This window comes from Leptonychotes weddellii, chromosome 11 (genome assembly GCF_054177405.1).
Source record: "Leptonychotes weddellii isolate Sample4059 chromosome 11, ASM5417740v2, whole genome shotgun sequence".
NCBI classification, from domain to species: domain Eukaryota; kingdom Metazoa; phylum Chordata; class Mammalia; order Carnivora; family Phocidae; genus Leptonychotes; species Leptonychotes weddellii.
The window spans coordinates 93287773-93303170 of NC_138379.1; positions in this window are offsets into that span (position 1 = coordinate 93287773).

Here is a 15398-nt window from a genome sequence, read left to right on the forward strand (position 1 = left end):
ATACAATAATCTGCACATATTTAAATTATACAATTTGATTATGTTTTGATTTATGTATACGCCTGTGAAACCATCACCACAATCACACTAACGAAGAAATCCACCATCTCTCCACATTTCCTTGTGCTTCCCTGCTGCCCCTCCTCTTGGCCCCCCACCATCCCCAGTCAGCTGCTATATTTTATGGCCTTTTTGTCAGAACACCTTAACCTTTATCTAAACTAATGCTGACATTATGACTTATTACCATGAGTGTTATGTCAGTTCCCGAAGAAGTTTTTGGCAAATGTTCTAGCTGATGGATATGTTCTAATGTAGGGGGGAGGGGTGGGAAGGGTGAGGTAAAGGGAAGAGGTAAAGCATAAAGAAGTGTTTTTGGCTGAGTGGTTTCGACCATCAGGGGCAACTACTTGCTTGATCGTAAACTCATTGCAGGCAGAGCCTACGTCTCCTTTATCTCTGAATCCCCAGCACCTACCACAGTGTCCTACCTTCAGGACTCAACTCATGCTAAATTTGTGGGTGGGGGAGGGTACGGTACCATGAAAGGAGAGGAAAAAAAAATGGTCAACAATTTATTTTATAATTACTCACTGAGGTTGGCATGACTGTCAAAGCACAAGGAGGCCAAGATTAACAGCATATTTTTAGACAATTTTGCTTCAAAGCAAGCACAGAAGTAAAAAATATGTTTAGGTATGGCAATTGTGGAAAAATACCTTTGATCTTCTTCTAAAATATTTGGCAAAGGAGAACAAAAGTAAAAAAAAAATATTCGATATTATGAAAGCCCTCAGGAGAGGCATGTTTTTATTTGACATTTAAGAGCTATCTCTGTTTACATCTTTTTCAACTCCTGATCTCCAGCTTAAGATCAAGTAACAAAAGCAGAATGATAAAGAATAAACAGAATGAGTAATGTGCCAGAGAAGAGGTGAGGGGCAAGAAGATGGATGAGCAGAAACTGAGACACCCCCCCCCCCGGCCCCAGCTTGATTCACAGGGTGCCTGGGCCCTGTGCTTTTTGTTCTTTGATGCTTTTTACAGACTTAACCTGTAGTCATTCATTTACTCGGCCAACCACAGACTAGGTGCCAGGGACTATGCTAGGAGTTGGGGGTAAAAGATAAAAACAACACTGGCGATGAAGATATTAATAGGAGAAGACATTCACGTAAACAGATATATGAGTTATCAATAGAGGGACCACACATTCCATTTTTTGCGGGACAGTCTTAATTTAAACATATTGGATAATGTAATTTTTGCTAGCATCCTTTCACTGTCTAAAGAGTCCCAGGTTGGACAATAAATATGGTGCTATAATAGAAATCTGTTTAGTGTCTCAAAGGACAAAGTGGTTAAGTCCATCTGAGGAGGTCTGGAAAGATTTCATGCATAGGGAACATTTGAAGGGAATATAAAATGTAAGTAACTATGAGCCAGGAAAGGGAGAACAGGGTGGGACACTTTAGGCAGATGGAGCATTGAGGGCCAAGGTTCAGGGTTACAAGCAAGCATAGCACTTCAGAAGAGAAGAGAGTGGAAGAAAGGAGGAGGCTTAAAGAGGATGGAAATGTTTTTGCATTAAAAATTTATGGACAATGGAACAAAATAGATTAAGGATGAATAAAAGGATTTCTGAGAATCCAGGGGGGTTGATTAGTGGGTTCCAGCCTCCCAACTGGCAATTTCTCTAACAACATCCATGAGATCAGGTATAAAAGCAAAATAAGGCAGGTGACATTGATTCAACATTTTATGAAAAGATAAAACGAAAGGACAAAATGTTGAATGAGTGCAGTGGCAAGAGAGCCTTTAATACAATAAAATGGTTCTTCATAGCTGAGTAAATTGGGAAGTAGAGTTAGATTGGATGGGGGGGATATAGTAAAAAACAATTTAAGAAACTGAAAGACTAGATTAATGGATCTCAAAATATGGTGTATATAAGAATATCGAAGTGTTTACTAAAAATTACATTCTCTGGTGCTTTTCTGCCCTCACTCCTAGATATAGAATATCTGGTATAAGTCTCAAAATTCTTGTCAAAGGGAAGAGGATGGTGAAAGTGAAATGTGGTGAAGACTGAATCTACAGGGAATTACTGAACTCCAGGCAAGAGATGCTCTGCTTCTCCTTAAGAATACACTTGCATCAACTGCTGTATATAGTCTATTCCTTCATCATATCATTTCTGATTCATTCACTCATTCTCAAACAGATTCCAGGGACACCTGGGTGGCTCAGTTGGTTAAGAGTCTGACTCTTGATTTCAGCTCAGGTCATGATCTTAGGGTCGTGGGATCAAGCTTGGGCTCTGTGCTCAGCACAGAGTCTGACTGAGATTCTCTCTCTCTCTCTCCTTCTGCCTCTCCCCCTTCTTGCTCTCTCTTTCTCTCAAAATAAAATAAAATAAAATAAGATTCCATTTAACCAAGCAGGTGAAAGACCTGTACACTGAAAACTATAAAACATTGATGAAGGAAACTGAAGATGACACAAATAAATGGAAAGATATTCTATGCTTATGGAGTGGAAGAATTAATATTGCTAAAATGCCCACATGACCCAAAGCAATCTACAGATTTAATTCAATCCCTATCAAAATTCTAATGGCATTTTTCACAGAAATAGAACAAACAACCTAAAATTTGTATGGAACCACAAAAGACCATGAATAGCCAAAGCCATCTTGAGAAAGAAGAATAAAGTTAGTAGCATCGCATTTACTCATTCAAAGTGTACTACAAAGGTATAGTAATTAAAACAATATGGTATTGGCATAAAACAGACACACAGATCAACGGAACAGAATAGAGAGCCCAGAAATAAACCCATACATACATGGTCAATTAATTTACGGTGAAGAAGCCAAAAATACACAATGGGAAAAGGACAGCCTTTTCAACAAATGGTGTTGGGAAAACTGGACAGCTACATACAAAAGAATGAAACTGGACAATTTTCTTACATTATATGCAAAAATCAACTCAAAATGAATTAAAGACTTGAAGATAAAGCATAAAACTCCTAGAAGAAAACATAGGGTGTGAGCTCCTTGACATCAATCTTCGCAATGATTTTTTGGATTTGACACCAAAAGCAAAGGCAACAAAAGCAAAAACAAGCAAATGAAACTACATCAAACTTTTAGGTTCTGCTAAGGAAAAGAGGCCATCAAAAACATGAAAAGACAACCTATGGAATGGGAGAAGACATTACCCCACCGTATATCTAATAAGGCCATAATACCCAAAATACATAAAGAACTCCTATAACTCGATAGCAAAAACCAAACAATCCAATTACAATATAGGCAGAGGATCTGGAACAGTCATATTTCCAAAGAAGACATCCAGATGGCCAACAGACACATGAAAATGTGCTCAACATCACTGATCATCAGGGAAATGCAAACCAAAGCCACAAAGAGGTATCATCTCACCACTATTAGCATGGCTATCTACTATCAAAAATAGAAGAAATAACAAGGGTCAGCAAGGATGTGGACAAAAGGGATCCCTCATGCACTGTTGGTGGGACTGTCTACCAGCACAGCCACTGTGGAAAACAGTATGGAAATTCCTCAAAAAATTGCAAATAGAACTACCATATGATCCAGCAATTCCACTTCTGGGAATATACCCAAAGGAAATAAGATCACTGTGTTGAAGAGATATCTGTATCCCCATGTCCATTGCAGCATTATTTATAATTGTCTCCACCCCCAAGTTCATTACAGATTTACAACAGCCAAGACATGGAAACCATCTAGGTGTCCATCACTGGATGGATGAATAAAGAAAATGTGATCTATATACATACACAATGACATAGTATTCGTCCATGGAAAAAAAAAAAAGGAAATCCTGGCATTTGTGACATGGATGGATCTTGAGGGCATTATGCACACTGAAATAAGTCAGACATTGAAAAACAAATACTTTATGGATCTCACATGTGGAATAATAATAATAATGATGTAATGTACAGCCTGGTGACTATAGTTAATAATACTATATTGTATATTTGAAAGTTTCTAAAAGAATAGACCTAAAAGTTCTCATCATAAGGAAAAGAATTTAGTAATTATGGGTGGTGATGGATATTAAGTAGAGTTACTATGGTGATCATTTTGCAATATACACATATATGGAATCATGATGTTGTGCACCTGAAACTAATAGAATGGTATATGTCAATTACATTTCAATTTTAAAGTGAAATAACAAAACAAATCACAGATTCCAAAGGGTTTAATTCACTTTCCACCACTGGCAAATAGCTTAATACATACCTCAGTTTCATCATCTATAAAATGGGCATAAAATACCTACACTGTAGGGATGGTGCATTAAATGGTAAAATATATGAAAGGGACCCTAGGTAGAAACTGGAATATAAAAGTCACTTGAAAAATACTGGTTCCTTTCATGTGTAGAGTGCTGTGTTCTTACACATATCAATCCTTAGACAATTCCAGAAGACTACTCTTCAAGTGGACTTAATCAGGTGGAGTTCTGTCTCTGTGCCTACGGTAGATTCCAGATGACCAGAAACCATTTAGAAACCCAGGAAGATTGGGGCTGGGTAGATGCTCTAAGTCTTTTTAGAGAATTCTTAGATTCTAAGGAGAGCAAAATGTTCAACTCATGGCCTACATGACTGGTGTAGAATCACAAAATATTTAGAGATCATCTAGTCTGAGCATGCCTTTTATTAATTAGGAAATGGATATGAAAGAAAGTTAAGTCATTAGCCCAATTCATAGAAAACAGTGGTGGAAATGGACCTAGCACCCAGAAGCTTTGACCACCATGCCAAGGCTCTTGGGATTACTCCCTCATTGGTGGCTCATACATTCATGAATTCATTTGTTCATTCACTTTAAAAACTTTATTGAGTAGCTAAGATGTGCCAGACCTTGTTCATGATATTGGATACTCACATAGCCAATAATCTGATACTATCAGCTAAAATTTGTTGAGATCTTATGATAGTGAAATATTATTTTAAATACTTTGCATATATTAACTCATTAATCTCTACATTTTTGCAGAATATTTTGTGTTGGTATTTTTATGTGTTTCTGGTATTTGGAAAATAATTAGTCAATTCACATAGTTTAAATATTGAGAAATTAATATCCAAATAATGCATTTGTCTGGGTTCTTAATAAGCTGGGGGAAGTAGGTGAGTGGAAATTGTACTGGGCAAATGAGGTGTGAACTCCACATTCATTCTGCAACTCTTTTAACCTAAAATTGTTTGCCTTAACACAATGTCGCTTTAATACATGTATAAGCAAGCGTTACTGCTTGTAAAGTTGCTGTTGCTTAAAAAACCCAATTCTGTCACTTAAGGATTTTCTGTGGTGCCCACAGGTTTGAACATTAACTTATCCATGCAAAAACTTAATTATCTTTTTCGATTTTAAAAATGTTTGTGAAGGGGCGCCTGGGTGGCTCAGTCGGTTAAGCGTCTGCCTTCGGCTCAGGTCATGATCCCAGGGTCCTGGGATCGAGCCCCGCATCGGGATCCCTGCTCGACGGAGAGCCTGCTTCTCCCTCTCCCTCTGTCTGCCACTCTGCCTACTTGTGCTCTCTATCTCTGTAAATAAATAAATAAATAATCTTTAAAAAAATAAAATAAAAATAAAAATGTTTGTGCAATGATGTATATGCAGACATCTTCCTCCTCCCTTGCTCGTTTCAACCTTCATGCACATCACAGAATCAGCCAAACTATGTGCCTGATCTGAAATCTGAATCTTAATCAATGATAAACATTTAAATTTTGTTGGCACATCACTCTAAAAGTATTTGTGTTGTTTCATCATTTAATGAATAAATCTACCACTATAATTTCATGTCTTCATTATAGTGCTCTAATAAAAAAATAACAAAATTAGTATGAATTGTTAAAAAAGATTGCGGGGGATTTTTATTTTCCCCACTTTACGGTGGGGAGAGGAACCAAAGCCAGAAGAATGCAATACCTTTCCTCTAATTGTATGAGCAGTAGCCATCGTGCTAGAATTGGACCCTGACCCCTACCCTTCACCACTACCCTGTACTGCCTCCTGGAGAGAAGGAACTGTAACAACGTTCATACTGTAACAACTGAACACACACGAAGAGTGATAGCACAGTAATGAAATTAGAGTAAACCCAGAAGGTAATAGTGAGGAAAAGGATTGGAATCTGTTTAGACGCTAGCCAGGGAAATTCCCACATTGCAGTAACACTAACATGGAAAGGACTGGAAGCCAGCCACCTAAATAAAGAATGGAGGGGGCGCGTGGGTGGCTCAGTCATTAAGCACCTGCCTTCTGCTCAGGTCATGATCCCAGGGTCCTGGAATCGAGCCCCACATCGGGCTCCCTGCTCCGCGGGGGGTCTGCTTCTCCCTCTGCCTCTCCTCCTGCTCGTTCACTCTCTCTTAAATAAATACAATCTTTAAAAAAAAAAACAAACAAAAAACGAGTGGAGGAACAATGTTCGCACAGGGGGATGAGCTTGTGAGAAGGCTCAGGTGTGTAAGGGGCTGGTGTGTCCACGCACAGGGAAGGGAGCAGTGGGACTGGCGTGTGGAGAGCGAGGGCCAGAATGAGAACAGCCACTGGAGAGCAAGGCAGAGTCCAGATGGTGGGCGCCTTGGGCCACATTAAGACATTCCGATTTCATTATAAGTGCAAAAGGGAGTCGCTGAAGCATTTTAACCCGAGACCATGATTTCTGTGCTTTTTACATTTTCTCTTCTGTCTTACTCAACCTAGTGCACTCTACACGTTGAATTGTGAATAAAGGTTAGAGTTAAATTGGCTGTCCTTAAAATTACCAAGAGAGAAGCTTTTTTTTTTTTCCATTTGATTGCTTCTTTATGGTTAAGAGAGGACACAGGCCACGTAGAAATAATAAGCAGTCATACAGAGCTAAATATATCTCGGAGCTTTTGGTTTTCATGCCAATAAAAATATTACCATACCGCCCACACCACCATTCGCATATTGAATAAGTAAGTAACAATGTCACTATTTAAGAGGTCAGCCATAGGTCCTTATTTTTAGAAATCCCCAATCTAAATGAAATAAAGCATCCAGCTAGAGTTTTTTCTCAGCCCACAGGTTCCCTGCTCATGTTTTACCAAAATGAATTACTTCTGCCATTAAAAGAAATATGCCCTTGAAAAAATGTGTTGCTTCACTGATCCATCTGAACCAGAAAATGTATATCAGAGCAAAAGCAAAAATAGATTTGCCTCTGACATCCAGACCTGCTGAAAGCAGGAGAGGGATGCAATGGAGAGAAATATTTCCAGGAATTCTTTTCATGCCTCCATTAAAGAATAAACTTAAAGTAGCTATATTAGACCAGACCAGTGTCTGGGTCCAGGATCAAGGAGGATAAAAATGGCAATTTGGACCCAGTTGAAGGTTTACTTCTGAGGAGGCCAACAAGTCCTGCAAAGGAAAATGAAGGGACCCTGGTGAGAGAGGAAGAATGTGTTCCCTGTGTCCTTCATCCATCTTGCAGAGAAGCAGCCCAGGCTCAGCATTCACAGCAGCCCTCACAGAGAGATTACCCACCACGGCAAGGGCACGTGGAATCCCACGCTTTCTGCCCTGTTTACCTCTAAGTCCCATTAGCACCAGACACTATTTTTTTTTTTTTTAATGTGTAAGACCATAATTTTACAACTCAGCAAGCCTTGTCTCCACAGGCAGAACGTCCAAGTCATGAGTCTCAACATTTTTGCTGTGCGGGGCCTGGTCAATCTCTCTGGGAAATCCCATCTAGCGGCTTTTGATGTCCAGCCAGGCACAGCCCACGAGAGCGACCCACACTAAGTTAAAACAGTGATCAACTCCTCACACCAGGGTCTGCATGTTCTGTTGTTTGTGGAAGTGACGTCTCGAACAAACTGGTAAAAGCATGAAGAATAGGTTACCATTTGTCTAGTCCCAAAGCCAGAATTAGATGCTTAAAACCAACCAGTGATAGTTGGGGAGCCTGGGTGGTGCCATCGGCCGGGGTACTGACTCTTGGCTTCGGCTGGAGTCGTGATCCTGGGGCTGTGGGATCCAGCCCAGCACCCAGCCCCAAGTCGGGCTCCATAATCAGCGCCGAATCTGCGTGGGACTCTGCCCCTTCCCTCTGCTCTCTCTCTCATAAATAAATAAATCTTTAAAAGAAGTAACCAATGATGGTTAACTCAACTCAATAAAATATGGGGAAAGAAATAGCATTAGGATAGAGATGTGATAGTCTCTAGAATTTTAGTGGGAAAGTGTTTTCATAATCATTTCATAAATAATGTTTGACATGTATGTAAGTCCATTTCAGAAATGAAGCCATGTATTTGAATACTTGAGGTTTCTGTAGAGACAAGATTAAATCTGTGCTGAGCAAGCAAAGCACTGTTTATTAAGCAGTTACCTGGTCACAAAGCCTCTGAGAGCACAAAGTGTTAGACATCTTTTTTTTTTTTTTTTCCATTAGATTGTTCTTTTTCTCACAAAACATTATGGGAACGATTGCATCAGCTTTGAAAAATCCACCCAAGATACATATTTTAAATCCCTTCTGTTGAACAACACAAGATTCAATGCTGCAATAAATGAGTGCACAGCAAGTCATAGGTATAATTACAGTATTCAATCCTTCTAATGATTTTAAGACAACAGGTTACCCATTTGTAAATGATGTCTATACAAGAATATTGGAATTGAACTAGACAGTCTCTTTTACCACTGTCCCTTTATCTACATCTCGAAAGGGAGTAAAGTGTTTAATATTTGGGTAACGTTTTAGAGTTTACAAAGGGCTTATATAGACACCACATTATTTGACACAACATTTTAGAAACACAGAAACTGATACCCAGAATTGTTAACTGACTTGTCCAACACCATCCTGCTAACAAGTTAAAAAAACAAAACTTAAACCTAGGGGTTCTTTCCACAATCTCAAATGTGAGTCCCCAGCGGCATGCATAAGACGCTGCACGCAAGCACACCGTATTTTAATTAGTACATCCTCTGACATTTTCTCAAAGCAATTTTGATACATATTATCAAATAAATATTTAATCTCATACTGCATGGGATGACCTCATATGACCTATCTATCAACATATAAAAGATATACCATCATTTCTTTTTTGAAACTAACAAGCACAGGAAGTAATTTTTATCTTATTTTTTAGACAGACATGGGTTGATCCTTGCATTGTTGGTTTACATACTGGCAAATGCTATGTTGTCATGTGCCCAGCTCAGCATCCCTCTCAATGAAAACTTTGGGAAAATGGTAGTTTATAATTCCTTCCAAAAATGTGTTTATGGATATTGATTAGTCTAATAGCATCAGTGAATATACCAAATAGAACATGAATTTAAATTTGTTTTCTATTATGAAATAAAATATAAAGCAACGGCATAGTTGCCATAGGATGGAATTCTGAGTGCATAATTTTAAAGTCTTTACGTTCAAAATGCCATTCACTTGTTCTGCTCTCATCATCCTGAAATAATCCCCGTCCACTGCCCTGGTGAGAAAACAATAGACCAAATATGGTCACTATCCCTGCCCCCACCTCCCCGCCTCCTCCCGACCACACCCACCCTGAGTACTTCAGTGCCGCTGACCAGACTAACACAGAGACTTTAACAGATGAAGCTCATCTCCACAGGCCCTGACCTATACCTTCAAGAGATCCGGCTCCAAAAGATAAAGTGCACCAAACACATTGTTCGTCAGCAGTTTGAGCCACTGGGTACCAGGGAAAGACCTAGTCCGTGATAAACACTTGCTCTGAAAAGTTTATAGAACTGAAGCTATGGAGGCCATTAACAGACCCCAATTTTTGAAAGTTATCCAAGAGGAGAATCTCAGAGGGAGGTGTTTGGGGGACAGCTGAGGAGGAACTGGATACGGGAGGACCCAAGCACCAGGAGGCAAGCAGCCTCTGTCCTCTGCTTCCCAGGTCCCAGCCTCCACCCTAGGGAGGCCAGATGACACTTCACTCCCGAACATGGATAGGTGTGGGATTCTCCACACCTATTTACAAAAAATTTCCTTTTCACGAGCAAGCTTAAACGGGTCTCTATTACTTACACCTGAAGCAAATATACTAACCAGGACATGAATATTACCTTGGCTCTGAGAATCTGCGTGTGTGGGCAGGCAAGGGAGGCTCCCTTAGGTTATCTTTTGCATTGATGAACAAACACTAAGACAGGCAAAAGGTTTTATTAATTTTTTTAAGATTTTATTTATTTATTTGACAGAGAGAGAGACAGCGAGAGAGGGAACACAAGCAGGGGGAGTGGGAGAGGGAGAAGCAGGCTTCCCGCGGAGCAGGGAGCCCGATGCGGGGCTGGATCCCAGGACCCTGGGATCATGACCTGAGCCGAAGGCAGACGCTTAACGACTGAGCCACCTAGGCACCCAGAATTTTTTAAAGTAAAAGATCATCACAGTTTTCAAAAGAGAGAAGATGTTAGGGAAGGAAGAAGTGGGAGAGGCTCTTTACCGTCCTTTAAAATTTAAGGATCAACAATGTATTTCCTACCAAAAAATCATGACCGTGCCAATCACGGAGAAACACTATACCCTAAAATGTTAACAGGGATGCTGCGGGCTAACCCCATGCACACACTCAGTTTATATTTGGAATGAAAAGTCAGGACCACGCATGAGGGAGAATGTCGGCGGGGCATCTATATGTGCCCTGGGATCATTGCGTAAATTGCTGGCCTCTTCTTCATTTGACACTTCCAGGTATCAGTTCTACTCTTCAACTGGGCAATGTTCATGAGTGGATCACATTGCCCAACATTGGCCATACTGAAGTTTTCTTAGTTATATCAATGCAGAATGCGATGAGGACATTTCTGAGAAGGCAGCCACTTGTTTCTTAAAAACTGATTGATTCTGGGACACCTGGGTGGCTCAGTTGGTTAAGCATCAGCCTTCGGCTCGGGTCATGATCCCCGGGGTCCTGGGATTGAGCCCCGCATCGGGCTCCCTGCTCCGTGGGAGTCTGCTTCTCCCTCTGTCCCCCCAACCCCGTGTGTGCCATCTCTCTCTCTCTCTCTCTAGCTCTCTCTCTCTCTCTCAAATAAATAAAATCTTAAAAAAAAAAAAAAAAGAAACTGATTCTGTTGAGAAATGCTCTGACCATCAACTGTAGTTGTAATTGTTTTTACTGGGACCGTAATGAAGAGACGCATATCATACACTTCCCAAGGACTCCTAGGTCCTTTTATGGGACATGTGTGGATTCAGCAACCCATGATCTATTCACGCCAATTTCTCTTTGGTTTTAAAGAAATTTTAAGCAATAGAATAAAATCATGGGGGAAGAAAATGCCAAGATACTGTTATAATACACTTTTTGATAATCAGCATGACATTTTATGGGCTTAAATTGTTCAAATTAATAATGGATTTTGAACTTATCAAAAGTAGGATATTTAACAATATCATTATCCCCAAATAGGCATTTGTTTTTATAATTTGATAGAGAAGAATAAATATCTTGGGGGGCTTGAGTGACACAGTCGGTTAATCCCCCAAATCTTGATTTCAGCTCAGGTCATGATCTCAGGGTTCTGGGACTGGGGCTCAATGCTTAGTGGGGAGTCTGCTCGGGATCCTCTCTCCCTCTGTCCCTCCCCCCCACACCTCCCACCCTTGTGCTCACTCTCTCTCTCTAAAATAAATAAGCCTTAAAAAAAAAAAAAAGAATGTCTTTGAAATGAATAGCAATTGCCAAGCTTCATGCCTCACAATAGTAAATTCTGGAGGACCACAGGATTACCTCAGGGCAAAATAGTTGTGCTGCTTATGTAAAACAAAGACATGGAAGTCCATTAGAAAGCTCTGCAAGGTACAAGGCTTTGAAGCCAATACATATTTCCCCCACTAAAAAACTACCATTTTAAAGATGAAGCTTATAGTTTGGAGACCCTGAGCTAGGCATAAATAATTTATATTCATCTAGGTCGAATGCCTGACTCTCTGGCATGTTAAGTGCTACAATTATCTGGACCAGACAAGTACTTCATTTTCATTTTCTGGGGTGATATTTTTATGGTATCTGTGGATATTTCTGCATGATTACTTATAATGGGCTTGTTCATTCCCCCATTTAAACTTGTTAAAAGAAGTTGGTTTAATGTTTTGCTATATTGAAATTTATATTAATCCTGAAGGGTCATATTGAATTGTGCAAGTGTGCTTTATGATTGTTTTATCCTTAGTAGACTGTAGGGAGGAGACGTGAGGTCTTAAAGGAAAGTCTGTTTTGCATAATTAAGTACCTTCTGTTCCCTTTGTCCCTTTCACAATTAACTATAATTGTATTTATCTAACCACTAAACATTTCTTTTGAGAAGGAAAAATCTTAGCATAATGAAGTTGTTTTGAAGGCAGCAGCATGCCCACAGATGCACAGGAAAAGGCAAGGAGTCTACTTTTCAAGTTAGTTTTGTGGGACATGAATGTTGCTTTCTACTGTTCCCCATTTAGAGCTATTTTCCTACTTTTACCAAATGGGAACAGTATGGAAAATTTGCAGAAAGGAAAATCATGAAAACTGGTGGTTCTTTTTCCCCTTTTTGTATTTCTTACTTAATATTCAGAAGAATTCTGTTTTTCCTCCTCTGGCATGCAAATATCAAAAAGGGGACTGGGGAACATTTTTTGCAGGTTTCGGGTACTGTCGGGCTGCCCAGTAGACACATCATTTTTAAGACACTTGAGAGCAAATCCAAGAAGGACTTCATTTTTACCTTCTTTATTTTTAACTTCAAAGGGCTGATGGATTTACACTCCACAGATCATGACACGAATGTCATTGTCTTCGGAAGTCCCTTCCTCTAGTGTTTATTTTTAAACCCCCTCTAGATTCTCTGTATCTACTTCACGATGCTCCCAGTTCCTCCGCAGGAAGTAACAGAGAAGAAAAATTAAACATTTGACCCCAGAAGCTTCCAAGCATCCTTAAAAGGTAAAGGGGAAAATAAAGGGAGACAGAGGGAGGGGAATTATTCAGAAAGGAACAATAAGTATTGAGTTAATCAGGTCTTCATTTATGAAATACAGCTTTGATATATATCTACCACTTAAAATTTACCGACAAACTCTAGCACTCAGCCTCGACTGATCTGCCTCTTTCAGTTCTCACATATGCTCTAGGAGCAATGACTCCACAATGCATCCCTGTAGCCACTCGGTCGGCTCCGTCTCTATGGGCATCCTCCTGGTCCAGAGCACCATGGCGTCTGACCTGGACCAGAGGAGCAGTCCCCTTTCTCGTCTCTCTGCTCACACACACGCAAATATATTTCTGCCACACTGGCCTTTTCCCTCCAACCTCAAGGGCTATGCACTGACTCTTTCCTTCGCCTGGAAAACCCTTCTTCCTAATTTCATTTCTTCTACTGTTCCACATCATTCAGTTTTCAGATCAAATATGGCCTTAGGAAAGATGATTTCTATGACCATCCTGTGGAAAGTAGCCCTACTCAACCCCAAGTCATTCTGCATTTTATCACTTGGTTTATTTTCTTTTTATTGCTAATTGCTACTGAAATTTTTCATGTCTGTTTATTTGCTTATTTTATATCCAGGTCCCCCCTTCCTTAATTCCGAATAGAAGATAAACTCCACGAAAGACATGGATATTGTCCCTCTCCGTGCTACGGAGAACAGGAGTCCACCTGTGCGTAATTGATGAATGCTTCCTAAATGGATGAAAGCACCAGGCACATTATTGGGTGACATCCATCCAAACTAAGAGCAGATACACCATATTCTCATTATTGCTGTTTTGTAGATGATAAAACCGAAGTGTAGACAGATTAGATAATCTGTCCAAGATTGCATAGATAAGAAATGGCATATCCAGAATCACACCACTTAATTTGGAGTCATTTGTTCAGGCTCCAAAGCCCTTGGCCTTCTTACTGAGCCTGTGATTTATAAAGCTGACTTCCTTTGCGGTAGGTATTTCCATCTCCGTTTTTATGGGCGAGGAAGTGCTGGCTCAGGACAATCGATCCTTTTGTCCCAAATTGCACAGGTGGAATACAGTGGGGTCAGAATTCGAATCGCATTTTCTATAGTGTAATCTCATACTTTTTCTATCCAGCATGCCGCCTCACCTCTCAAATCATGGTACTAACCTTAAAGTGTTACAATAGAAGTTTTGAAAACAAAAGATGTTAAAGGTAAGCATATAATTTTTTTTTTACATTAGGCATTAAATTCTTGCCATCAGATTACAGCATAAATGTGCATGACTGACCTTTCTAAGAATATGAGTCTTTAACCTTACTGCCATCTCTGTACAAAGCATATCGTACTACAGACCCTGTAGGGACAGTCCATATTTGCAGAGTATATCTAGTCATCTGGGGGAGTACCCACCCAGATTTAGACTTTGCAGTAAAATCAGTTTTGGTTATAATTTTGTGGCATAAAATATTGCCCCTGCCCCCCAAATCCATGCTCTCCTCATCTTCTTGGGTACATGGCTGGAGAGTTGACCTCATTTCTGGGCTCCATTTCATTATGTGTGCCCATAAGATTAAATTCCAGAAAATGGAATGCGTGAGAGAAAGTAATAAGCACCTCCTCAAAGATTAGCCCAGGAAAATCCTTTACAAAGACTTCTCAGAGCTCTTTTTCCTCCTGACTGCTTGAAATGGAGATCACTCCAAGGTCACCCGGGAAGCATCCATAAGTCTGGGCTCCTGAAAAACTGGATGGGGTAGGATATCCTGCCAACCTGTTCACTGGAAAAATACTGTTGGTTGAGGAAGGACTAGAACTCTCAAATCTGTTCTACCACAGTTTCTACAGTGGATTAGCTCATATAGGATTGCCACACGAAAAATGGTTAGAATCAGGCCTGGGCGATGCACCCTGATGTGGGATCTCCCTACACGTGCTCATGGTTTGCGTACTGAGGCAACAGCTACAGACCTCAGCTCTCTAGTTCGGCTGAACAGAGTCACAGAGCAGCACAGAGCTGTGACTTCCGTCCACTCCATGTTGCCCCAAGTTCGGTCACTTGCTCTGCATCTCTAACTTCTCATGGTCTCCTCGGTCTTTGTCTCCAGCACTCTGAAGCTCGATTATTCCTCGTACTCTTCTGCCCTTATTCTCCCACTTTGTCAAAAGAGCCTTCCAAGTGTTTTCTTACTTATCAGAAGTTTAACGTGAACTTCAGAAATGAAGACCTGATTCACAGCAAAAGTGAGTGGAAAGAACCAGGATCCTATATGCCCCTGACCCCACCCCCACCACTTAACACAGATCCCACCCACTCTCAATATCTTCATCAGATTCGTACTTTGTCACCATCAATGAACAGACAATAGC